We start from the raw sequence: 27281 nt of genomic DNA, 5'->3' as shown, positions 1-27281 counted from the left end.
GATGCGAGTGCCACGTAATTGCACATCCTAACCGCGGCCGGGCCCCCTACAGCCCCCTCCCTCGGACCCGGACAGCGCTGCAGCCCAACCCAGCGGCAAGGACTCCACTTTAACGGAACAAACAGCGTACCAGCCTCCCAGCGTACCAGCCTCCCAGCCTCCCAGCCTCCCAGCCTCCCAGCCCACCTCTCGCCGCACCCGCTCCGCGGGTGCCGCTTCGTCGGTGGGTGTCGGTAGAGGCACCATCCAGAGGACCAGAGGCGAGGAATCCAGCACAAAGACAGCAAGGCGGTAAGGGGCGCGAGGGACCAGCGGGGCTGCGAGCGTGCGGGGACTTCATTTCCCAGAAGTCCCTGCAAGACCACGGAAGAGCTTCCGGTCCGCTCTCCCTGCTGGGCCCGCCTCCCGCCCTTTACGCCTCCCACATAACAACACCCCTCTCCCGCAGCGCGGGACGCAGCTTGGGCGAAGACAGGGCAAAGACAGGGCAAAGACAGGGCCGTTAGAGGACGGCTACGGCCCTGTCACCCTGAGCCCTACGACGATCCCCCTAGCCCCTCTTGAAGCCAAACGCACATTTTTGGGACTTAAGATGCGTCCCAAAACAAGAAGCGCTACTAAGAAAGTGGCTCTGGTCACACAAGTAACCGGCCCAATAGATCTCTTTATATCCAGGGTCAATGATACCATTGACAAAAGCATCATCTTACTGGAGAAAAGAGTCTCCTTGGACCTCATGCAGGCAAAACGATCATCGCTCGGTTCACTTGCAACTGCAAATTCCCCCGTTCACCCGGTAGCCAACAACTGCTCATTGCCACTACCAACAAATACCGCTCCAACGCTGACTGTTCCAAATTCTGTCGATTTGTCCGTAACCCAATCGGACTCTGATTTATCATACGTCGATCTCGATGCAACCCCAGACCTAGAAGCCTGCCAATCATCGGTCGAGAAATTAGACCAGAGTGACGCTAATAATCCTGTACCACCTGACCCAGAAACGATCCGAGATACAACAAAAATAAGGGAAATCGTCTCCACCAATCTCATGGCAATGCCAACCAGCAAGGAAAAACCAAAGACAAAAGGAAAGAACCATAATTTGACTACACCAACCCCTAATACCTCGGCAGGTATACCCTGCTGGGTGGAAAATATGGTTATGGACTTAAAATCCGACCTTGAGGCAAAAATTACAGCGCAGATTAAACCACTCATTTCAAAATTGGACAGACTCACGTCATTAATCAACACCAAATGTAGTTGTAAATCAAGCAGGAATGGTTTCGCCCCAACGCAGGGCATACAGGAAATACCCCAAAAAAAACCATCCAACACTAAACAAGTAACCAGCACAATAAACAAGACTAACTTATCACTAACCAAAAAACCGGCAGTACCTCATCCACTAGACAAAAAAGCGACCAATCTGGATGTCCCCAAAAACACCCTGGGCGCGGTAGATCTTTCGACCACTACCCAAACAGGCCCAGAAGCTCAAGCAAAATCAAAAACAAATAACAGGCAAACGAAAGGAAATCTCACCATCACAGCAGAGACCCCCTCCCAAGAAAATCCACCAGATCTGAAGACCAAGCAACCTCGGCCCAAAATAATCAACTTACCCCCGGAAGCTTCTCCCTTCGTGGTGGTGTTAACAGCAGTTCCCCCACTGAAGGAGGGCGTAAAAGAAACCTTCGCAGAGCTGAGGAATAAATGTGCCCAATGGCTCCACATCCACAGACCACTACCCGCCCACATCAGGGGCGACATCTTCTCTGCACGTAGAGGAGATTGGGTTGGTAGAAGCACGAAGACAATCACGGGGGATGTCATCAGTATCAAATTCAGGGAGATAGGGGCAGCAAACTACATTTGTAACTCGTCCAATAGAGGACCTGCCACACAAATAAACCCCTTTCCTCTCTCTTACTTCCTACCTCCATCCACAAGGCAAAATTTCTCCTCGTTCGCACACCCAATAAACCCCAACTTTATAAACCCCTCTGACCACAATATCTACCACCCCCAACACCACTCAGAGAGGTTTAGACCCCTGCATAACTTACAGTATCCAGCCTTTCAGTGGCATCCACCTGCTGCATTTCCCCAAACCACTCCTTTTGTTACCCCACCCCCGGTAAACCCACCTCCATGGTCACATCATAATACCCAACAATGGTGGCAACCTCAGCAATCTACGCACTATAACAACCACTTATGGCAACAGCCGCGGCAAGGATGGCTTCCCCCATTCAAATCACTAGGTCCAAATCGCCAAGATAGAGACATGAATGAATGGAGTGGACAGGACCATCGGTTAAAGAACAACGACCCTACCCGCTGGGACAGTTGGAACGGCCTCCACTTAACAAACAGATATAGTCCCCTGGACGGCGTCGATTGACCACCACAATTACAGGCATATTCCCAAAACCATACAGACCGCACGGAAACCATTGATCTCCCATCAGTCTCTCCAGACCGAGAGATTCCACCTGCCCCCGTGAAACTAAAAAGAACACAAAGCTCAGATGACAGCTCAGCAAACCTGAGCCTGATTTCATGGAACATTGCTGGTTTAAGGACAAAAATAGAGGATGGGACAATCCTGCATCATACGCTCAATCACCAAGCACTATGTATACAGGAGACATGGTCACTACAAGAATATCACCTGCAGGGGTTTAAGACGTACTCATCCCTCGCGCAGTCGGGACACCTAGGTAGACCAAAGGGAGGTCTGTGTATTTACCTAGCTAACACTATTCAAAATGTTAGAATAAAGGTTATTGAATTGACACCAAACCTGCAGATCCTAGGTCTTTATTTTCAGAAAAGAGAGACGATGATCATTATTAACTTTTATAATAATCTGGGGGAACTGGACTTAGAGAGAGTTTTGGCCAATCTCCACGGAACATTAACCACCCTTATAATGCAGCAAGGAGTAGGAGGCCCGGCATCAATAGTATGGGCAGGCGATTTTAATCTTCACGCCTGTACCCAACCAAGAAGTAAATGCCCAGGCATGGTAACAGAAGATGGCCTCTTACTCACACATTTTTCGCACACCAAAATGGGAAGGCAAATGAATGATCTCCTATCCGATCTGGATCTCCAGATAGTAAACACCTCGGAACATGGGGAAAACTCACTTGCACCTACCTACATAGGACGAGGTCATCAAACCACGGTAGACTTTATAATCATATCAGCCTCTCTGCAAACAAGAGTAAAGAACTTCGAAGTGCTACCGAATTCGCAGAGTGACCACGCAATACTAACTCTGAAAGTCTTATTAATTCATCAAAAATGCTCCCCAGCAATAATAGCAAATGCCCTGACCCAGGAAAACATCAACGTGGACAAACTAAATGGGTATACTATAAAGTGGGTGAGGATCAACCCTGAAGAACTCACTAAAGAATTAATAAGGTCAGTTCACCCACAAATTGAAACCTGTTTGGACCCAGATACTAACGACATGGAGCTTTTAACTAACTTCGCCAAAATCATGGATAAAATAAAATTGTTACTTACAAGAAAACAAAAAACTGACTCATCGCGGACCACAGGATGGTTCAATCAAGAGTGCACCAAGGCACATACAAGACTAAAATTAGCCTTAAATAAAAATGATAGGGACTTCAGTGCAATAGCCATTCTCAGGAGCGAATACCTAAAAATAAGGAAAAAGAGGAAAGAGGAACTGAAGCAAGCGCTGTGGCACGAACTCCATACTAGTGCTCAAGAAAAAAATTCAACAGCCTTCTGGAGAATCATCAGAACCCCTTTCCTGGCGGCCGAATCGGGCCCAAAAATCGAAGTCGCCATAGATGCTGCAACCTGGGTATCACACTTCACTAGCATCTTCCAAAAACCAACTTACGATCTAGAGCTAGAAGTAGGAGAAAAAATACTCCCACCTTACCCAATAGATATTAAATTCGAAATTTCTGAAATTCTTGCGGCATTGAACTCCACCAAAAAAGGCAAGGCTCCAGGGCCGGACGGCGTCCCAGCAGACTTTTTTAAATACCAGATAGACCTCTGGGCACCAATTTTAACAAGGGTTTGTAGCGCCACGGCAAAAGTAGGAATTTTAGAGTCCTGGACCAAATCTATAATGGTCCCGATTTTTAAAAAAGGTAATCGTATGGACCCCGCCTGCTATCGCCCAATCTCCCTGTTGGACTCACTGGGGAAAATAGCAGGAAGAGTGATACTAGAAAGATTACAGGACTGGGCGGAAGAAAAAGGTATCCTATCCGATCTCCAATTCGGATTCAGAAAAGGATTAGGCACGGTCGAGCAAGCCTTAAATCTATCAATAATTGTCGGAAAATATGTGCACGCAAAGAAGGCAAAACTTTATATGACTTACGTAGATCTGTCCGCGGCCTTTGACTGCGTCTCCCACACAAAATTGTGGTCCCTTCTAGCTCAGATCGGGGTAGACCAACCACTTTTGAACTTTTTAAGGGAACTCTACTCCAATCCATCCGCAAGAGTTCGCTTCGGGACAAAGGGAGAACTGACGGAGACTTTCACAGTAGAGCGGGGGGTCAGACAGGGATGCGTCCTGGCACCCTTTCTTTTCTCCCTCTACACCAACAACTTGGAGGTTGAGTTACTAAAGGGTGCCTGTGACCTCCCAAGGGCCAATCATCGCCCGATCCCCGCCCTGCTGTATGCGGATGACGCCGTCCTCCTTGCACAAACTCCCCGTGAACTCCAAAGGTCCCTAAACAGATATTCCCGGTATATGAAAACTCTTGACCTCCACATAAATGTGAAAAAAACTTTCGTAATGAAGGCTGGGGTCGGGAAAAAACAGCAAACATCCATCTACCTCGACAGCCAAAAAATTGCCTCAACAAACGATTATTGTTATCTGGGGGTCACGATAGACAATAAACTTTCCTGGAAACCAGCAATAGAAGCTAGAAAGCATTGTTTTAAAAGAGCTCTAGCAGCTTTGATGTCGTTTTCTCAAAAATTAGGAAAACGTCCACCCAGAGAACTGCTAACCATATATAGAGCCAAGTGCCAATCTACAGCCCTATATGGAGCAGGACTATGGGGATACACGGACGTTACTTCTCTGCAAACTGCAGAAAATAAGTTCTTCAGATTTATCCTGTCTGCCCCCAAAACATCTTCCGTTTACGCCTGCCACTTAGAATTAGGGGCATCATATATTGAAGATCTTGCCAAAATCCAACCTCTTCTACTCTGGCGACGAATTTGGGTGGCAGACACAAACGACGTCACAAAAACAATACTGGCGGATGCAATGTCTCTGCACTATGCTTTTAAAATCAAATGGCTGGCCTATATCCGGACCTTTCTTGGCGATCTCGGACTGGAAAAATATTATTGTAATCCCGAAAAACTCGGGGAAATCACAAACGACAATTTAAAGAAGCGAGCGTTGGACCATCTGACAAATATGAGACTTCAGGCAGAAGCTGGAAAACAGTCGGTGCAGCATGCTACGCTGGTCCAAGCTACTCTTTCAATGCAGCCGTATTTAAAACTTGACATTGGCACCTTTGAACGTTTTCTCCTGATAAGATTTAGATTGAACATATTTCATAAACTGGTGGCCTTTCCAACGCCAAATGTGTGGGATTTAAATCCACCCCCATGCCCATGTGATGGGACATCAAGTCAATCTTCTATTCACACAGTCCTATTTTGTAAATTTTATCAGGAACACCGTAAACTCTGGCTACTGACCCTTTTAAAATCCTGGGGTCTCAGACAATGCAGAGCAGCCATGTTAAGTTTGCAGCTTTTGGACACCGAAGCCACATGTTATCATGTCCTTAATTTTCTGAAATGTATTTATAGACATCGGAAAAACCTTTAAACAGTACCGTAATTTATTTTCTGCTTTTTTAACTTTTAAAACTAGATCTCCTTGAAAGACTTTTTAAATTGTAATTGTAATGCTTTTATGGATCGTAAACAATCCGAATAAAGTTTATATTCATTCATTCATTCACATCCTCAGTGGCTTACCTTCTGACAGCTGTCCTTGCATTCTACTGTATACTTGAGAGGGTACCTTGAGCACTAATCTTATGCTAGGTGGAGCAGGGTCATATATCTAAAGGTTTAGGAATGGACAAAAACGCCATTTTGTAACCGGGGGAACCCAATGAGATCTCAAAATAGCATTGCACTATTTCTCCTGCTTTGTGCAGTGCACCGCTGCAGAGTTTCACGCAGCACTGCGTTGCATGCGTTAGAAAATCTGGTCGTTATTCTCTTTCCATGGGCACAAACACCATTCTGGCCCCTTCCACCATTCATTCCTTTACCGAAAATATACTACTTAAGTGTTGTCTTTCCAACGTGCTCAAGGCTTCATCCACACGGACTCTCGATTTGTAAAGAATTGCTTGAAGCTCCCTTTAAATATGTGTGGAATTACCATCTACCTCTTCCCTGCTTTTTTCAGCATTTAGGAAGTTTGTAAAGTGCTGTTGTGAAGGAATTAATGAAACCCGCTAGTGCCTCGTTCAACAAAAATCATTTCAATGCGCCTTAAAGTGGGACATCGGCAAATGATTCAATCCAACACAAGGTTCTTTATGTGGGTAGACCTCACTGATGCTTTATTTTTCAGTTTCATTCAGTAAAAATAGAAAAAGAGTACAAATTCGCGAGGTCAGACTTTTTATCTTGTACTGTCTTACTAAATGAAACTGCAGATGTTGAGGACGTTTAAATGTCTACTTTGGAAATGACCACAAAGAACAAATGTTACTTACCTGTAAACTGTGGTTCTCCAGTATTGGTGTCTTTCATAGATTCACATGCTTGAATATTCCCCGTCGAAGTGGGAGTCCCACGGTACATAAAAAGCATCAAGTCTCATGTATATGGATACACACATAAACCATATAAGAATAAAATACATGTATAAATAAACTTTATATAGTTCAAAATAACATATCAAGTGAAAAGTACCATAGGATTAACATTGACACATAGGAAAGCATTGAAAACCAGGAATCACTTTACTGACATATCCATGTCGTTTTTAAAGTCCAAACTGTGGCCAATCAGGCCCAAGCACCCTCTAGAACCTTCTCCCCAGAGGCTCAGGCCCTCAGATTTTCGTAGCACAAGAGTGACAAAAGAGTCTAATGAGGAAAAAAGAGAGCCTCTGAGGGGAGGTGGGTGGGTCGCATGTGAATCTATGAAAGACACCAATACTGGAGAACCACAGCTTACAGGTAAGTAACATTTGTTCTTCTCCAGTATTGAGGTGTCTTTCATAGATTCACATGCTTGAATAGAATAGTGAGCAGTACCCTGCAGCCTGAAAAGGCTGTATCAACGTTGCATGAAATATGACATTGCATGATAAAAATAGGCAACTGATAACCCCCAAGGAGGAGGGAAGTAGCAGAGGCTCACCTTATTTAAAGAGATTTCGAAGAACTGCTTGGCCCACAGCTGTATCAGCCTCATTGATCGTATCCAGGCAGTAGTGCTTCGTGAACGTGTGCCTGCTGGACCACGTAGCTGCCCGGCAAATCTGATGGATAGGCACACCGGCGAACAGGGCAGTGGAAGAGGACATTGCTCTCGTAGAATGCGCCCTCACTCCAGAAGAAAGAGGCTTGCCATCCTTCTGATGGCAGAAAGATATTGCTGAAGAAACCCAACGTGCAATTGTTTGTTTGGTAACAAACTGTCCCTTACAGGTGCGCCCGTAGGCCACAAACAGCTGATCAGACTTGCGAAAGGGTGCCGTTCTGCTGATGTAGAATTTGAGACACCTCTTTAAGTCCAACGAGTGTAGACTCTGTTCCGCTGGAGATCGCGGATGAGGGAAGGAATATGCTACTTACCAGTATGCATCTGTTCTTGGCATGCAGAGCTGCAGATCTACACACTTTTGCATAGATCGCCATCTGGTGTTGGGCCCGGATGTTTGCAGTTTGTTTTTCCTCTTGGAAAGTCTTTGGAAGTCACGAGGTCGGTGACTCCTCCCTTGGTTCGTATTGCGCATGGGCTTCGGCTCCATCCTCAGATTGTTTTTCGCCAACAGGGAAAGATGGAGCGTAGTAATAACAGTGAAGAAACCCATGCGTGTTGTATCTAAATAAGATAGACTGGAACAGATACAGGTAGCCGGGGAGGCGGGTGGGCGTGTGTAGATCTGCAGCTCTACATGCCAAGAACAGATGCATACTGGTAAGTAGCATATTCCGTTCGAGGCATATGAGCTGCAGATTACACACTTTTGCATAGACTATATAGCAGCAGCCAACCTTAGCGGCGACCACCGGTATCTGTTGCAGTGGTTTGAAATAGTGTTTTTAGTACAGCCTGGCCCACACTAGCTTGTTGCTTGGTTTGCACATCTACACAGTAATGTTTAGTGAAAGTGTGCGGTGTTGACCATGTAGCTGCCTTGCAGATATCATCTAATGGGATGTTCCCTAGAAAAGCCATAGAAGCCCCCATCTTTCTTGTAGAGTGGGCTTTAGGGGGAACAGATAGCGTGCGTTTTGCTTTGTGGTAGCAAATCTGTATGCATTTTACAATCCACCTAGCTATCCCTGATTTAGAGATGGGGTTGCCTTTATGAGGTGGAGAGAAAGAGACAAACAGTTGCTTTGTCTTCCTGAAAGGTTGTGTTCTCTGGATATAGTAAAGCAAGGCCCTTTTAACATTCAGTGTGTGTAGAGCCCTTTCTCCAACCGTTTGAGGTTGCGAGAAAAAACCTGGTAATTCTACCGATTGGTTTAGATGAAAGGGTGAGATGACTCTGGGTAGGAATTTTGGGTTGGTACGTAGGACAACCTTGTTCGGGTGCATTTGGAGAAAAGGTTCTTGTATAGTAAGTGCTTGTATTTCACTGACCCTTCTAAGGGAGGTGATGGCTACAAGGAAAGCTGTTTTCCGTGTGAGGAATTGCAGTTCGCATTTATGCAAGGCTTCAAAAGGCGGACCCATTAGCCTTGTGAGCACTATATTTAAGTTCCACACAGGTGAGGGTGGCACTCTGGGGGGAATTATTCGTTTTAGGCCTTCCATGAAGTGATAGGTGCTGTCTGTTTTGTAGGTAAGCGGCAATTGCTGCGAGGTGTAGCCGAATGGATGTATATGCTAGGTTACATCTTTGTAGATGTAGTAAGTAGCATATGATGTGCTGTATGGATGCGTCTAGAGGGTTGATTGTGTTGTTATGGCAATAAACAACAAATCTTTTCCACTTGGCAGCGTAGCAGGATCTAGTGGTAGGACGTCTAGCTTCTCTGATAACATTCATACAGTCGGGGGGGAAGGTTAAGGTATCCGAATTCTAGGATCTCAGGAGCCAGATCGCAAGGTTGAGCTGAGCTGGGTCCGGGTGTCTGATCTCTCCATGGTTCTGGGTTAGGAGGCATGGTGAGAGGTGTAATTTTTGGTGTGGCACTACTGAGAGTTCCAGCAGCTTGGTGTACCACGGTTGTCTGGCCCATGTTGGAGCTACTAGAATGAGTGTGAGGGAGTGCTGTTGTAGCTTTCGCATCACTAATGGAATTAGTGGGAGAGGTGGAAAGGCGTACGCAAATTTGCCTGACCAGTGCATCCAAATCGCATTGCCTTTGGACAATGGGTGTGGGTATCTGGCGGCGAAGCTTGGGCGTTTTTTGTTTTCGTGGGTGGCGAATAGGTCTATCTGTGGATGTCCCCACATCTGAAAGAACGGGTGAAGAACCTGCGGGTGAAGTTCCCACTCGTGGATCTGTTGCTTCTGTCTGCTGAGTAGATCTGCCATGGTGTTTTGGACTCTGGGGACGTGCTGGGCCAGGAGAAAGATTTTGTGTGGGATTGCCCATCTCCATATGCTCTGTGCTAGTTGAGAGAGCTGTGGAGAGTGTGTGCCGCCTTGTTTCTGGATGTAGTACATGGCAGTCATGTTGTCTGTGCGGATAAGGACTGCCTTGCCTAAAATCTGTGTGTGAAAGGATTTTAGGGCTAGAAAGATTGCCAGTAACTCCAGATGATTGATGTGGAGTAACTTTTGTTGCGGCATCCATGTGCCCTGCACTGTGAGGTGTAGTAGATGAGCTCCCCAGCCGGAGAGCGATGCGTCTGTTGTCAGGATTATTTGTGGAACCGGGTCCAGGAACGGTCGACCTCTGGAAAGATTTGTGGTGTTCCACCACTGCAGAGAGCGATGGGTGCGACCATCTACCAACACCAGATCTGTCAGTTGCCCCTGGGCCTGGTTCCATTGGCGCGCTAAGCACTCTTGGAGTGGACGCATCTGGAGTCTTGCACGAGGCACTATGAAAATGCAAGAGGCCATCATCCCTATCAATTGCATAAACACTCTTGCTGGGAGGGAGTGTTGAAGTATGAATTTTTGACGCAAAGCCTGAATGCTTGCGATCCTGGCCGGATTGGGGTAGGCAATGGCTTTTGAGGTGTCTATGGTGGCACCGAAGTATTGCTTTGTGTGGGATGGTGTTAGCTGGGACTTTTGGTGGTTCACTGTGAAGCCTAGTTGGTGAAGTAGCTGGATTGTAGTGGCGGTGTGGTGTACACATTGGTTGTAGGACGCGGCTTTTATCAGCCAGTCGTCCAGATACGGGAAGACATGAATGTGCTGTCTTCTGAGGTGTGCCGCCACTACCGCTAGGCACTTGGTAAATACCCGTGGTGCTGTTGTGACCACGAATGGGAGCACCTTGAATTGGTAGTGTTGCCCGTCCACTACGTATCTGAGGTACTTTCTGTGGGCATGGTGTACCGGAATGTGAAAGTACGCGTCTTTCAAGTCCAGTGTGGTGAGAAAGTCGTTCTGGGAGAGGATCGGAAGTACCTGCTGAAGTGTTACCATGTGAAAATGGTCCGAATGTATATATGTGTTTAGAGGCCGGAGATCTAAGATTGGTCGTAAAGTCTCGTCTCTTTTTGGTATCAGAAAATATAGGGAGTAGACCCCTACATTTTGCTGCTCGTGGGGGACCTGTTCTATTGCGTGTTTTTGTAGGAGGGAGACTACCTCCTGTTTTAGTAACGTGGAATGTTCCTGTGACAATGGACGTTGCCTGGGTGGAATGTTGGGGGGGGTAGATATGAGTTCTAGGCAGTACCCTGAGCGAATAATTTGGGTCACCCACTTGTCTGACGTGATGGACTCCCAGACGTGAAGGAAATTTTGTAGTCTGCCCCCGACCGGAGTAGGATGGTCTGGGGGGGAGCAGGGGAGAGTCATTGGGTAGTTGGTGTGGCAGAGTGGGCGGTATTTGTTTTGCCTCTGCCTTTATTGTTATTGCCTCTATAGCCGCCTCTTTGATAACCTTTTGTGAAGGTGGACTGAGGAGGGGATTTGTAGGACGTGGACGCGCTGAGGAGTAGCCTCTGCCGGTGCCCCGAAAGGAAGAGCGGCGAAAGGAGCGCCTAGGAGGGTGTGACTGTAGGGCTCCCATAGATTTCGCCGTATCTGTGTCTATCTTCATCTTCTCGAGGGCCTCATCTATCTTTGGACCAAATAAATGTTCTTGATCGAATGGATGGTTTAATATGGAGGCTTGTACCTCAGGTTTAAAGCCTGAAACTCTCAGCCAAGCGTGTCGACGGAGTAGGACACTGGTGTTAATGGCCCTGGAGGCTGTGTCTGCTGCGTCTAAGGCACAGCGTATAGAGGTATTAGTTATGCTCTTACCCTCTTGAATTAATTCATTAGCCCTATTTTTATATTTTTCTGGGAGATGGTGCATGATGGTTTCTAGCTCACCATAATGCGCTCTGTCGTATCTGGCCAATAGCGCTTGAGTGTTGGCGATACGCCATATATTGGCTGCCTGTGATGCAGTGCGTTTTCCTGACGCGTCCAGGAGCTTTGATTCCTTGTCAGGTGGTGGTGCTTCGCCTGATGCCTGGGAATTTGATCTCTTTCTTGCAGTGGATACCACTAGGGAATCCAGTGGCGCTGGCCCTTTGATGTAGGCAGGATCTGTGGGGGAAGCTTTATACTTTTTCTCTATGCATGGGTTTAGGACCCTAGCTCTGACTGAGTCTTTAAAAACCTCTGTCACATGTTTGATTACCCCTTTGAGCATAGGTAGTATAGCAGTAGACCTATGTGCAGTATCAAAGGTGTCTAGGAGGAAATCTTACTCTACTGGGTCAGTGTGTAGCTCTACCCCATGATAATGTGCCGCTCTCTGAAGTAGGTGGTGAAAACCTAGTGAGTCTTCTGGTGGAGATGGCCTGGATGGATAGAGGTCATCTTGTGGGACATCTGGAATTTCTGGATTATTATAATCATCCCAGGGGTCTGGGGATCCTGTTGGGGTGGGGTCTTGTGGCACATTTGCTGGGTCATAGTATGGTTCCCCCTGATCATCATGGTCTGGAGACGGGGTCGGAAAGCGATGAGGCAGGGGTGGAGAAGGTGGAGGGGACGGAGGTGGAGAGGGTGGAGGAGGTGGGGAAGGCACTCTGAAAGGGGAGGTAGCACAGTCCTTCCTCTTTGGAGGTGGAGGTGGAGCTGGTTTGTCCAAATGTCTCTTTTTAGAAGACCGTGCCAAACGTCCAGTTTTTGGATCCTTGGTGAGTGTCTTTTGCAAAGGATCCAGTGTAAAAAGTTCTTGCGACACTGGTTGTTCGGTCGGTCGGCGCCGACGTTTTCGGGGCGGATGGCTTTTTAGGCTCGTCTGTGCCGTGCTTTTTTGTTCGGTGCCGAGACAGGCTTTGGCACGGGAGTGTCGGTGCCGAGGGCCTTATGATGTTTAGTCGGCACCGAGAGGCTGGGTTTGGACACCGAGGGCTTTGGTGCAGAGCTCGGTGTCGAGGTAAAGGCCAATTTCTTCTTCGGTACCGAAGGGTGTTTTTCGGCACCACTGGAAGGCTTAGTTGGCTTCTTCACCGGGCCCGAAGGTGGGGTGTTCGAAGCAGTGTCTTTGGTCTTGCCTAGGCCCGGAGGCGAAGGCGTGACCGAAGCCTTTTTGGGTGTCGGCGCGGGTGTGGGAGGGGGTATTTTACTCACGACCCTCTGCGCCGGGGTGATGTCCTCCACATCTGAGTCGTCGGCTTCGGAAGCACTGACGAGGTCCTCTTCGGTGTGCTGCTGTCCCGGAACTTCGACGTCGTCCCCGAATATGTCGAATGGAACAGAAGTCGAGGAGTGTGCCATTTTCCGTCTGGCCCTTCGATCTCGAATAGTCTTTTTGGATCTAAAAGACTTGCAGGCAGGACAGTCTCGAGCCTCGTGTTCAGGGGCGAGGCAGAGGTTGCACACCTCATGAAGATCGGTGTGGGGGAATTTGGACCCACATCGAGGGCACTTCTTGAATGGAGTTCTTTCCATCAGCCGGGACCGGAGCCTGGATAGGCGCAAAGGCCGCCGTCGATGACTGGAATCGAAGGTGTGCCGAAGAAGAAGGTGATTGAGGAGATCAGGAGCAGAACAATACCGCGAAGAGCGAGGATTCTGCTTCGATCGTCGAACTGGAATGTTCGGAACCGGAGCGCGAGGTATTACATCTGAGCCCGATGGCGGAAAAAAACAATCTGAGGATGGAGCTGAAGCCCATGCGCAATACGAACCAAGGGAGGAGTCACCGACCTCGTGACTTCCAAAGACTTTCCAAGAGGAAAAACAAACTGCAAACATCCGGGCCCAACACCAGATGGCGATCTATGCAAAAGTGTGTAATCTGCAGCTCATATGCCTCGAACAAATGTTTTCAAAATTACGGGTTCATTGAGATGAAAATCGGACGGCACTTTAGGCATGAAAGCAGGGTTAGTGCGGAGAATAACACAGTCCGATCTAAATTGAAGAAAAGGAGGTTGGGTCGTAAAGGCGTGAATGTCACTTACTCTGCGGGAGGAAGTCAGTGCAAGCAGGAGGGCCACTTTCTATGTCAAAAATTTGAAATCCGCTGAATGGATTGGCTCAAAGGGCGCCTTCATGAGCTGTGCTAATACGATGTTAAGACGCCACGTGGGTGGAGGATGCCGAATCGGCAGAAACATCCGGAAGAGACCTTTAAAGAATTGCTGTATTACTCTAGATGAATAGAGAGAGGACGTGCCGTCCTGACGAAAGCGCGATATTGCCGCTAGAAAGACCTTTAAGGTGGAATGAGACAATCCTGACTGTGCCAACTGCAGGAAGAAAGGCAGAATCTGTGCCGGGGAGGCACGCACTGGATGGATGTGTACCGACGCACACCAGTGACAGAAGCGCTTCCATTTTAGCTTGTAGGTCTTCACTGTGGAAGGCGCCCGCGCCCTAGCCAAAACTTCTCTGCAGGCTGGCGGAATGTTCAAGTGAGCAAATTCAAGGTGCTCAGGTTCCAAGCAGACAATTTGAGTGAACTGGGATTCGGATGGCAAATCCGACCGTCCTTCATCGTTAGAAGGTCCGGCCTCGGGTGAAGAAGGATGGGTTTGCATTGGGAGAGGAGGAGCAACTCCGAGAACCATGCCTGCCGAGGCCACCGTGGAGCAATCAGAAGAATGTGGCACGGTTGTCTCCGCATCTTCCACAACACTCGAGGAATCAGAGGGATCGGCGGAAAAGCGTAGGCAAACATCCTGCACCAATTGATCGAAAGGGCATTTCCGCACGACCCTCTGTGGGGAAGCCAGCTTGCGTAGGACTGGCATTTGCTGTTCTGTGGGGTTGCAAAGAGATCGAGACTCGGACGACCCCAAAGGCCGAAGACAAAGTCTAGAGACGGCTGATGCAATTCCCACTCGTGGGTCGATGACATTGACCGACTGAGTGCATCTGCAAGAATATTGGAAATGCCGGGCAGGTGGACTGCAAGGAGCGTAATCCGATGGAGTATGGCCCAATCCCAGATCTTCTGAGCCAGCTGGGACAGCAGCGGAGATTTTGTCCCGCCCTGCTTGTTCAGGTAGTGCATGCTGGTGGTGTTGTCCGTCTGAATGAGGACTGACTCCCCTTGAAGCTGGAGCCGCAAGGATTTGAGCGCCAGGAAGATGGCCATCAGCTCCAGCCTGTTGATGTGCCAGGAACGTTGAGCTAGTGTCCACTTGCCTTTGACGGACAGATCTTGAAGGTGTCCACCCCACCCTTCCAGGGATGCATCTGTGGTAAGAATGAGATCCGGGGCTGTCGTCAGAAAAGACGTTCCAGCTGCGATGTTGCGAGGACGAGTCCACCAATGCATAACTTGAGCCATGCGAGCGGTTACAACAATCGGGTCGTTGAAAGAACCGGAGACCTGACGCCATTGCTTGTCCAATTCCTCCTGAATAGGACGACTCTTCAGTCTGCAATGTGGGATCAAACAAATGCATGAGGACGCCATCCCCAGAAAAGACTTCAATATGCTGACCGAAACGGACTGCTTTGATCTGATAGAGTTTGTGAGCTGCAGAATCAGTGTTTGCCGACCTGCAGAGGCGAAAGCCATGGCCATGGCCGTATCGATGGTAGCGCCGAGGAAAGTTTTGCACAAAGCTGGCATGAGCTGAGACTTCTGTATGTTGATCGACAGGCCCAAAGAGTGAAACAGAGTCTGACAGCACTGAGTGTCGAGGGCTGCTTGGTGGGAGGACTGAGACTTGATGAGACAATCGTCTAAATATGGGAATATTTGGATGCCTCTCAACCTCAAATGGGCCACCACCGGGGCAAGGACCTTTGTGAAGACTCGAGGAGCTGAGCGAAGCCCGAAGGGCAGAACCTTGAATTGAAAATCCCTGTGACCTACACGAAAATGTAGGTATTTCCTGTGGCGTGGTAAGATCGGTACATGGAAGTAAGCGTCCTGAAGATCGATTGTTGTCATGAAATCGCCCTGTGAGAGGAACTGAAGAATGTCCTTCAGCGTGATCATGCGGAATGAATGATCCTTTATGAACTTGTTGAGAAACCTCAGATCGAGGACGGGGCGCCACTCCTCCGATTTCTTTAGTATGAGGAAAAAACGGGAATAGAACCCTAGACCCTTCTGTGATTTCGGAACCACTTCGATGGCCCCTTTCTTGAGCATAATGTGGATCTGATGGAAAAGTTCCTTTAGATGAGCGGGAGGAGGTCCGGATGGAGGGGTGTTTCGAGGGATCTTTACAAATTCTAGGGCATGGCCCTTTGAAACAATGTCCAACACCCAACGGTCCGAGGTGATTGAGGACCAATTTGAAAAGAATTGGGAGATCCGTCCTCCAACTGGGGAAGGGGAAAATCTGTGAAGTGGGGAACTTAAGCGTAGACAGTCATTGTTTCTTGGAGGAGTTTCCTCTATAATTTGACTTGCCTCTATAGGATCGACCAGTCTGTTGTCTATAAGACTGTTGAGTCTGGGATGAAAAACGTTGGTGCCCTTGGTTGTAGGAGCGGTACTGATTGGAATTCCCACGAAAGGAAGATGTGGTGCCGCGTCCGTGAGCACCCCGAAAGGGCTGCTTTCGAAACTGGAGCGTGCCGAGAGAACGAGCCGTCTCCGTGTCCTTCTTGATTGTTTGCAGGGCGTCCTCCACATGCTGCCCAAACAAGGATTCCCCATCAAAGGGCATATCCAGGATCTTGGCCTGGACCTCTTAGCGGAAAGAAGAGGAACGCAGCCAGCCCTGCCTTCTTAAAACAGCCGCTCCAGCAAGCTGTCGAAATCCAGTGGAGGCGATGTCTACAGAACAATCAATGATTTCAGAAGAAGCTGTCTCACCCTCTTGCAAGATCTTTAGAGCATCCGCTCTAGAGGGTTCTGGAATAAGTTTAAAGACTCCATGTCCGACCACATTTGGCGATCGTAACAGCCCAGAATGGCCAGTGAATTAGCCGCTCTTACTGTTGTGGAGGCCATAGTAGAGAACTTTTTGCCGATGGCATCTAGGCGTCGACCATCACGGTCAGGTGGAGACGAAAGAGGAGACTAGGGGTTATTCGAACGACGTTGAGCCACCTGGGTGATAACGGAGTCCGGCTTAGGTTGGGACACCAAGCAAGCTGGAGAAGAATCCGGGGCCTTGTACTTCTTCGGAAGAACCGCAGGGATTGAATTAGGGGTCTTCATCAGCTTAATTCCCTCGTTCCAAACGAAGTCAATGATGGGCACTGCCGAACCTGTTTTTGTGGTTGCGATTTGAAGTTGTACAGAAAGCAATCCTCTTCCCTGACGACCATGGGAAGATGAAACCGTTGAGTCGCTCTTTCCATTAGCTGATGGAAACCTGAGATATCGACAGGCGGAGAATTTGCTGGTGACTTTGGAGGTGATGAAGGCGAATTTATTTGATAGTCATCCCATTCAGCCATGTATCGTCATTGTCTTGGAGCTCTCCGTCCTCCGTATCCTGAAGACCGTCACCAACACTCTCTGTAGAGGGATTTAATGGAGGTGCGGAAGGTGTCGGCTTCGCTGGCGCCACATGAGGAGCCGGAAAGATTGGTGATGCATTATGCGGAGAACCATGAGATGAGGATGGAAAGCGACGATTATAATCTTCCAACATAAATTGGAGGTTGGATATGAGCGACAAAGGAAGTTGCGCCATAGGAACCTGTGTAGGAGGACCATGTTCCTGTTCCTGATTGTAATGATCATGCGAATCATCATCATCCTCAAAATCCTGGCATTTAATGAAGAGTTCAGATGGACTGCGAGCAGCCCGGAATGAAGGCTGAACGTCCTCATCAGATTCAGAAACATCCTCGTCACCAGAAGGAAATAACTGATGAGGTGGCTGAGTGGCCGGTGTTATCAGAAGGGAGTCCAGCACAGCATGACGACTCTGTAACAAGGATTCGTCAACCAGATCAGATGTTGGCGTAGACAATGGTACCAGAGATGCAAAATTTGACACCACAGTCGACGATGCCACCGTCGACAAGGCCGCCGCCGACGAGGCCGCCGCCGACAAGGCCGCCGTCGACGAAGTAGCCGTCGACGATGTCAGCGTCGACGATGTCAGCATCAACAAAGCTGCCGTCGACGACGAGGCTGTCGTCGACGAGGCTGTCGTCGACGAGGCTGTCGTCGACGAAGTTTTAATCATTGGCGACGTAGACTTTTTTCTTTTTCATCATCGTCGACGAAGACTTGGACGTTGACGGGACAACAGTCTTCTGAGTCGTCAACGAAGATATCGGGATCGTCGACGAGACAGCCTTCAAGGATACACATACCACAGTCGACGGAGAGTAAGTCGACGAAGTCGTCGTCGACGACAGCAAATCTGCTTGAAACCGTCGTCACCGTCGTCGACGAGGTTGAAGAGGTAGCAGATCTCGTAGACAGAGGAACCGTCGACGGACCCGTTGACAGTTTTGCACGTTTTTGACCAGAAACATGCACTGAAGGAGTCACAGACGCCTGAGAGTGAGATCTCAGGGGTGTTGGCGTAGTAGCAGAAGGCACTTGTACTTAAGAAACTCCCACAAGTTGAAGTTTTTTCTTTTTCAGAAAGGGAGAAGGCAACTCCTGAACACTACTACGCTTGGAGACTCCGGTGCGAGCAGAAGCCACACTTTCCACCTCAGAAAGGGGATTATTTGAATCCTTCAGTTTTTGGAGCCACAACAAGAGGCGACCTTCCCTGTCCTTTAGTGTCTTCTGTGAGAAAGTTCTACAAATCTTACAGTTGGCTACCTTGTGGTCAGGGTAAAGGCAGTAAATACATTTTTCATGAGGATCCTCAGAAAAAAGTCTTAACTTCCCACAAGAGGCACAGGGACGAAAAAGAGACTTCTTACTTTAAGACATGATGAGCAAATTCAAACCAGAGAAATAAACTGAGCAGAGCTCAGGGAGACTCCCTTCACAAGACGTGCGGTAGAAAATCTGAGGGCCTGAGCCTCTGAGGAGAAGGTTCTAGAGGGTGCTTGCGCCTGATTGGCCGCAGTTTGGACTATAAAAACGACATGGATATGTCAGTAAAGTGATACCTGGTTTTCAATGCTTTCCTATGTGTCAATGTTAATCCTATGGTACTTTTCACTTGATATGTTATTTTGAACTATATAAAGTTTATTCATATATGTATTTTATTCTTATATGGTTTATGTATGTATCTATATACATGAGACTTATTGCTTTTTATGTACCATGGGACTCCCACTTCGACGACGGGGAATATAAAAGCATGTGAATCTATGAAAGACACCCCAATACTGGAGAACAAATGCTTAGCAAAAACACGTTGATAATAAAGAAACAAATCGAACAGATCATAAACAGGGTCTAAATACTATTCAAAATCACAACAGTCTATTCAAATCTGTGTAATTGTCATGTATCTGTCATTTATACCCGAAGGAAAGCTCAGGGTCTAAGGCACCTTCTGCAAAACATTGAAGGGTATATGTTTGTACGCAGGAAGGACTGGATCTGCCTTTCATCTGCCTAAGGCAGATTAACAAAAACAGAGGAGTTCGGTAAATATTTATAGTGAATCAAATTCGCAAGTTTGTAGCGGCAAACGATACTTAGCAAATGTATGAAACATATTCGCGCCCTGTGCTCGGATTAAGCAATCGGATGTCACTCGAACCAAAACAACTGATATATGCATTTTGCACATGCACAACGCTGGGGTTTTGAGCCGTGCACAAGGGTGGAATCTTGCATCATTACTAAAAAGAATCCCTGTTTATATTGCAACACAAAAACAGCCTCCTGACACACTTATTTCCCTGCACAGTCATCTAACAGCCACGCTGAGACTAAAGCGAATCCCGCGCTCAGGTGTTTAATTGCTGTCGCCTCTGAGGAATGAAGGGGAAGCTGCCGCACAGCAGGACACTTCTTCTGAAACACCAGCGCGGCCACAAAATTTAATTGTTGTGAGAGAGAGAGGGGGAGCAGGAGGTGAGCCTGCGAGTGGTGCATGCGTGGGCACGCAGTCTGCTCATTTTCAAGCACTCGTGCTTGTGGCGCACCCTTGCAAGCTCCCGCAAGGTGGATGCACCACAAGCACGAGTGTGTGCTTGAAAATGAGCAGAGCGATAGCTAAAGGCCCTCCTATGCAGCGCATGCACGCTGCGTAGGTGAGACCTAAAAATGGCCCAAGCAATGAAAGAGGTTAGCTTCTCAATCCTACTAAAATGATCCGGAAGAATGTGGCCCCTATTGGCCCATTTGACTACTAAGAGTAAACGCAAAAATGTATACAAAAGATAATAGCTAAGTGGCACCAGCAGCTTATGCCTGATATTGTTCATCCAGATTGTGAGAAAGTACATCTTTTTGTAGACCCAAATAATGGGTCACCCCCATTATTTGTGAACTGATGTTTCTGGTTTGTGACCTCTGAACTACGGGACACTGCTGTCAAGACTCCAGTGCCTGTGCTTTGACCTCAAAAGACATAACAGAATTGGTTAACTCCAAATTGGCATAATTACCTTTCCAGCACAGCCATAGTATGTGTTGCAGGAAAATACACCAATGGAATGGAAAGTTAAATGTCATCTGCAGCACATATTGTGCCATTCACAAGGATGACAAAGAAAACATGGATTCATACATGTGTAGTCTGACAGCTGGAGCTATTAAACGTGCTGCAAACCCGTCTAAATAACCCTTTTTGCACAAGATAGAACCCTAGTTTTACATATTAAGTATATCATCCCTAAGTAAGCCATCTAGCCCCCAGGGCAGGGTATCTAGTATTTAAAAGTGGTACATGGAATAATTTAATGCTGGCTTGTTCCTATAGTGACTAGCTCTCAAAAACGTTTTTCACTGTACAGAGATGTAACTGATCCTATGAGGGAAAAGAGTGCAAGTAAAATACTATTTTTGATAACTCTGGTTTGGGATAAGATACAGAAAGTATTCAGCCATTGTTTTCAGTATTTATTAAACATCCAATTCAAGAGTGAAGTTGGATTTTTCATAAATTTACAAGAAAAGTACTTTTTTAAAAGTCAGACTTTGCCTACCTGCAGCTTCAATGGGGTAATTAGCTTTAAACTGCCAGCAGGTGCCCCTTCAGTGCTTTTCCTTTAACGAAGTGTTAAACCTGCTCCCAGAGCAGAAATAATGGCATAGGCCAAATCTGCAAAAACAAAACTTAATAATCAAGAGACAGGCGTGGTACAGATCAAAAGAGGCACAAGGGAGGGTCGTCTCCTATTTCCCTTGCCCTTTACGATCTACCTCGAAACATTAGCACACAGGATCTGCAATGAGTTCAACATCAAAGAGATAAGACTAGGTAGAAATTAGATGATCACTTTTGCAAATGATGTTTTGGTGACATTGTCTGATTCAACCCGGCCCTTAAGGTAGAGCTGAACGCTTTCTGTTCAGCATCCGGTTCCAAATTCAACATGGCCAAGTCCAAGGATTGTGGACTAAACTTATCCTAAAATTAAGACGATTCTCGGTTTAGAGGTAACTCATCTAGCTGGAGACTATGATTAAATACTTGGGGAGTCAACTAGGAGACACTGTTAATAGATACATTATGCTAATTTCCCTTCTCAATTAAAAGAGATAGAAACAGAACTACTACCTTGGCCCAGTCAATACTTGTTCTGGCATGAGCAATCGACTTAGTTAAAACAAAGATCATCCTGAAGGTACTTGTGGCAAATTGAAAGTCCATGGAGCCAGGTTTATAAAATAGGTTGGATTTATTGAAGCTTAGTTACAAGGTAAGTTCATTAGAAGATGGGTAGATGGAAATGTAACCCCACCAGGAGCAGCCTCCCTGCCTCTCAGCCTGCAACCATCAACGCACTCCACACACAAGCCAGTCACTCAAGTATTCCGTGAGGTCATCAGACATTCTAACACTCATACTAGCTTAGCAGCAGGGAAGACACATCAAGAGAAATGAAAGACACAAGTCAATTATAACAGTACGCTTCTTTTCTCAGACCATGCTGATTCAGGTTGACCCATGATTAATCTTAACAAATGAGCAAAGCGTTTTTAAATTTCATTATGTGAGGCAGAAAACGCAAGAACAGTTTCTATAATAGGACTGGAAAATTCATACTATTAAGCTTCACATTTGAATGCTCCAACGCTGAATCAGGACCGCAAGAGGTGCTTTATTAATCATATATTAGCATGGAATTTCTTGCAGTTTATTGGTTTAAACCTAAGAACCTCGTGCATTCTCCAGTAAATAATGCCACATTAAAGGTTTGGGACTCCGTAGGTGAAGCAAAGGGGCTAATTTGCTTCCCCTCACCCTTAACACCCTTATGTGAACACCAATGTCAACTGGGGCACTGATAGAGAACCATTCAGAAACTGTCAATTAGCCAGATGCGTAAAGATTGGGGATTTATTCCAGACGGGCCAGATAAAACTAGTGAAGACAGACCAGTCTGGGAGAATCTGAAGAAAATAAATAAACCCAGATCTGCCATTGGGTGATGCACAAGGAATTATGAGATGCTGCAACTCGCCAGCTAAGAGATTTTAGAAAAGCTACTTAGGAAAATTCTAGATGATTCCCATTTAGTCTCCAGGAACCAGGATTTAATAAGCAAAGGTGACTTGACACCTGACTCTACAACTCAGCTGAGTTGGGAGAAGGAGTTGGGATTAGAATTAACCCAAGAACAATAGAACATTATTTAGTCACTGCCCATATACAAGGTAGAGAACTAGTTAGCAAAATTCTAAGCAGGTGGAATGTAACCCCACAACGTTTGCATTGTACAGACACCTCTAACCAGAGTCTTGCTGGAGAGACTATGTCCAGATGGGGTTCATCACACATAATCTGTATCAAAGCCCAAAGGTGCAGTCTTACTGGAAAGAGGTGCTTCACTATGTAGAATAGATTACAGATGCAAAACTACATCATACTGCAGCTAATTTGATCTTGGGGTGGACCTTTGCGAACACGAGTGAAGGTTGGATGGGAAAGAGGTCTTTAATAAATGTGTTCTTGTTAATACCTAAACAAGCAATCTTACCCCACTGGTTCAAAGTGGTACTGCCCATTTTCCAGGACTGGTTCCACAGGGTGTGGCACATCCTAGGGGTGGCTAACACCCCATTTGCATTACAAGGAGCAGAGAAGAGATTTGAAAAGATATGGAAATCTCTTTTGGACGGTATGGATAAATACTATGTGTCTTTGACCTGCCCGGGATCATTACGAGCTTAACAAATAGTATATTGCTAATTCATAGAATAGACTGAAGACAGCGACACATGTCACAAGAAAATGCATGCAATACTAAGGGGATGAATGCAATTGTGTGGTTGTCAGGTGGAAAGGATGGAGGTCTAGATTGACAGCAAGGCTGTTGCCTTCATCTTAAGTGATCAATAGAAAAAGATCTTTAAGAAGTACTGCTGAGAAAAGGGCTTTATGCCTGCATGCTTGTTGATTACCTTAAGTATAGCATTTGATTAGGCAGAGGCCTTGTGCTTGCTTAGAAAAAGGGAGCTTGTTGGATTCATACTGGTTCCCGAGGAGTATGCTCTCATCTAACATGGCAGCGGCATTGAAACGTAAAGGTGCAGTGGCTGATTTCATTTTGCAGCTGCTGCTTGTTTCGATGGTTTATTTAATTTACTTTTATTAACAACTGTTGCACTGTGGGTCGGTGAATAGTCTGTTGTCCCTTTCTATCTCGACCTGTGAGGATTGCAGAATGCGATGAGTCTTAAAGCTACAGCGTGAGTCATGGGTTACAATGAAGGCAGTGAGTGGCCAGACAGATATCTCACCACAGGGCCGGCACTCTTCGCCCACTGCGGAAGTCAGTCAATCGTTTTGGGGATGGCGAGTGTTCAGACCAGGCTTGAGTACCGCTCATGGGGCAGAGCTAGGTAGGGCAGCAATCTCAGGGGTTCTCACTTGGCAGCTCCTGGGCCAGATATTGCTTCCAGGAAATACCCTGTAGCTCCCAGGTCGCACTCTAAAGACTGCCCTTCCTCCCCCCCCCCCCCCCCCCCCCCCTAGGGTACTCAAGGGCAGGGCTCTAGGGGGTTGCTGTATTCAGTGTAACTCACACAGAAGTGAGTGCTGCCTCAGAGGAGAAGCCGAAGGCCTCAGGCATGTCCTGGTCAAGGGGAATGCATCCAAGTTTAAATGATGTACAAAACTTGACATGAGCGGAAGTGGTGATATTGGCAGAGGGAGTGCTGATAGATCTAAAGGCAGTGTCAGACTCCCCTTTCCATTTCCAGACAGGCTGGTGCATCTGAAAGCTGGTAGGGCTGGTGCACCGCTGACTGCGACCCCACACCTGTCGTTTCAAAGGCAGGTACCTGATCTGGGTATGCACATGCCCTCTCAGCTTTCGGAGGCAGAGGCCTGCCCAGCTCTGCTCCCTGCATCACCCAGGCGAGACAATTGCGCAGGCTGCCTCTTAAAGCCCTGTCCATGTTTAAAGCAGCCCCCCATCCATACCCCCTCCCAGGGGCAGAGCCTCTTAATCCCTGGACAAAGGTGCAGTAGGGACCAGCTGTCCCACAGAACCCCAGGCCCTAGGCGCAGGACAATGGACTAGGTCAGGTGACTCCGGGCTCCTGCGGAGACACATGTCATCCGAGTGACCCAGGCATGAAAGTGATGGGCCGGAGAGCCTGGGCCCACAGCTGACCGGGGAGGGCGGGGGAGGGGGATCTGTTTTCAAAAAGCCACACAAAAAACATATTATTTGTTAATAAAGTGCTAAACCGGTCGGTCTCCTTTGCTTCGATCCGAGATCGCTCATAACAGTGAGGGGATGCACACTTATTACGCACTGAGGAAATACTTTTGTAAGTGAGGATTTTGTCATGTAGCGCTAAATACACCGCTGGGACTGCCGGGCGCTTTGTGTGTGTTGAAGTCCGGGGCGAACAAACTAATTAGGTTACGCTGCATTTTAATGTATCTATTCTATTGAAACATTCAGATATCGCATGCCGCAACCTGATCTGTTTTTCCCCCTCCTCACTAGCAGCGTAATGAAACTGATTTCTGTCTGTGACAAGCAAGCAAGATCGCTCCAGTAGGTGCTCACACTGGGCTATATTTCTGATTAATGGACCGCATACTTTTCTTATGAAATATGGAAAACAGAATTAGCCCTTCATTTCAATTTGTTATAGAATGAAATAAGAACATTGTCCATTACATCGAGTAGTGATTGTGATGGGGGGAGTGACGGGGTGGGGGAAGGGGCGAGAGTTGGCACCTTGCACTCCGCCACCAGGTGCTTAGAAGAGCAAGAAGCTACTCTGAAAGATGACTGGGACGAAATCGAGTAATTTACCAGACAGTCGATGTTATGTAAGCTTCAGGACAAAGGAGTCCAAGCATTATACCGTTTGGACAGCCAAAGTGTTTACTACTGTAATTATTGTCTACAAAAATTCAGTGATTTGTGTGCCTACCTTAAAGACAGATTTTTTTTTAAAGCACAAAAAGTTAAAACTGATATGACAGATTCAAAAAGTGTGTGTGTAACTGGGGATGTGTTACTTCTGACTTAGTCGAGACATACTCTACAGTTCTCAAAAGTAAGACACTTAAGACACAAGTCCGGGAGTTGAGTGCGAGTGGTGCGCGCGCGAAAGTGATCGCGTGCTGCCGCCAGCGCGCGTGCTAAGAGGTAAAAGGACATTTTAAAAACAAGCATTGGCATAGCCAATAGGTCTCGCTTTTGGGACCTTATAAGTATTTAGTTATGCAGCACAATATCCTATAACTGTTGCATGGCTAAACACTTATAAGGTGCAACGGCGAGACCTATTGGCTATGCCAATGCTTGTTAATGGTGCCTATGGCCATACCAGCCTGAATGCGCCCGATCTCGTCCTTATTTACTGTGCTGAGATCATGAGTAATGTTATTCTATTGGTCGTGTTCTTACGGAGGCGGCCAACATGAGGCAAAGGTTGGAGGTGATGAAAGTCTGCGATTCATAGATTGCTCTTAAATTCTTAATAGAACGCACCAGGCAGGTTAGTTATCGTGCGATGGGAATTAAGTTATGTTGGACCCCCTTCAGTTTATTTATGTGAAGTTGTTTTTATGTATTTATTGAGATTTTAATTGTTATTATGTTTTGCTTTTATAGATGTTTTAGAATCCGCAATAAAGGCTTTGATGATGAGGAATAATATCTATAATTCGTTTTTTAATATATTCACCATTGTGGAAAGTGGTGCATCTTATAAAAACTGATTATATCTGTTTTGTGTGACTATTTAAATAGCAAGAGAAGCAAAACGGAAATTAACATGTTTCATTTAACAGAAACCCCGATTTAGAGACGACAGTGCAATGAACATAAATTTGTGTAGAAACAAGAAATATGAATCAGCTGGAGGATAGTAGTAAAAGTTTCATACATGATATTGCATCATTTTAATGTTTCCTGTTAGACACTTTTCACGACAGTTGCCTTTTGGTATAAATGTGCAGAAGTGAAGAAGATGTTAATTGGGAAGCAAACTAGTTATACTGCCACAGAGCATTGGACAATGTCAATAGTCTGTTTCACGTTTGCAGTGTGACTGTTACTTTATTATGAAATGCTTGCGGATTTAGTGCTGACACTGTGTAAGAGGGCATTTTTTATTTGTGCATTCTGCATTATAAAATATACTGAACGCATGTACTGAATATATTAAAAATGGGTTTAGCTAATTTCTGCAACGTTATTTTGAACGCTGTAAAGGGCAGCAAAACAAACAAGCACATCAGATGCACAAACAGCAGCCATCCCTGTAACACACCCCGTAACTGTAAAAAAACAAGTATAAAATAACAAGCAGAAAGTGGGATAAGGGAGGGGGTGGCAAATGGTGAGCACTTTCGCGGCCGCTTTGATGTTCTTGGTGGCCGCGCGGCTCACTGAGAACATCAAAGCGGCCGCGAAAGTGACCAGGCAGGCTGCCAAATGGTGCGCGCGCCCGGCGCACATGCACTGTATTTGGAGGCCTGAAAAGCACTAGTTTGCACTTCCAAATTCCCCTTTTACAAAAGCTCTCACGAGTGCAGGGCTAAAGCGCTGGCTCAGGCGAGACCTAAAAAGCGCATTAGTGATCGCGCTGGAAGGGAGGCAGATGGCGGCTGCATGCGTGCCTGTAGAGCAAAAGTTGGCAAAGAGTAAAGAAAACTAAAGGCTCCAGGTCCCGGGCATTAAAAAGCGATTATGTAGCTCTATTGCAACTCATCATATGGGAACCAGGATTCCCCTTTCCACCAGACAAGCCATAAAGCTGCTGATCGAGTATTTGCAAAATGCTCTGAAAGATGGTTACCCCATAACCTGAACCGTTAGCAAGCTAATAATAGCATTGCTGCTCCAAGTCTGGGAAGGTGCCAGGAGGGGACGGGGTAGTTAATAGTAGATTATA

The 27281-nt window shown here is 46.8% G+C and overlaps 1 protein-coding gene across 3 annotated transcripts in view; it reads right to left on the bottom strand.

Annotated features, from left to right (window-relative positions):
• The window catches only part of LOC146871241 (matrix metalloproteinase-14-like), a 347444-nt gene that overhangs the window by 136353 nt on the left and 183810 nt on the right, over positions 1-27281 (bottom strand). Inside the window, exon 2 of one of the 3 annotated variants that reach the window (XM_085650670.1) lies at positions 20894-21009. The exons of the other annotated variants lie outside the window; for them this stretch is intronic. The gene's annotated coding sequence lies outside the window, so the exon portion shown is untranslated. The remainder of the gene's footprint in view (positions 1-20893; positions 21010-27281) is intronic. 3 annotated transcript variants of the gene reach the window in all.

The sequence above is a fragment of the Triturus cristatus genome, chromosome 1_1 (assembly GCF_964204655.1).
Source record: "Triturus cristatus chromosome 1_1, aTriCri1.1, whole genome shotgun sequence".
In the NCBI taxonomy this organism is placed as follows: Eukaryota; Metazoa; Chordata; class Amphibia; order Caudata; family Salamandridae; genus Triturus; species Triturus cristatus.
This window is presented reverse-complemented; position numbering and strand designations above follow the sequence as displayed.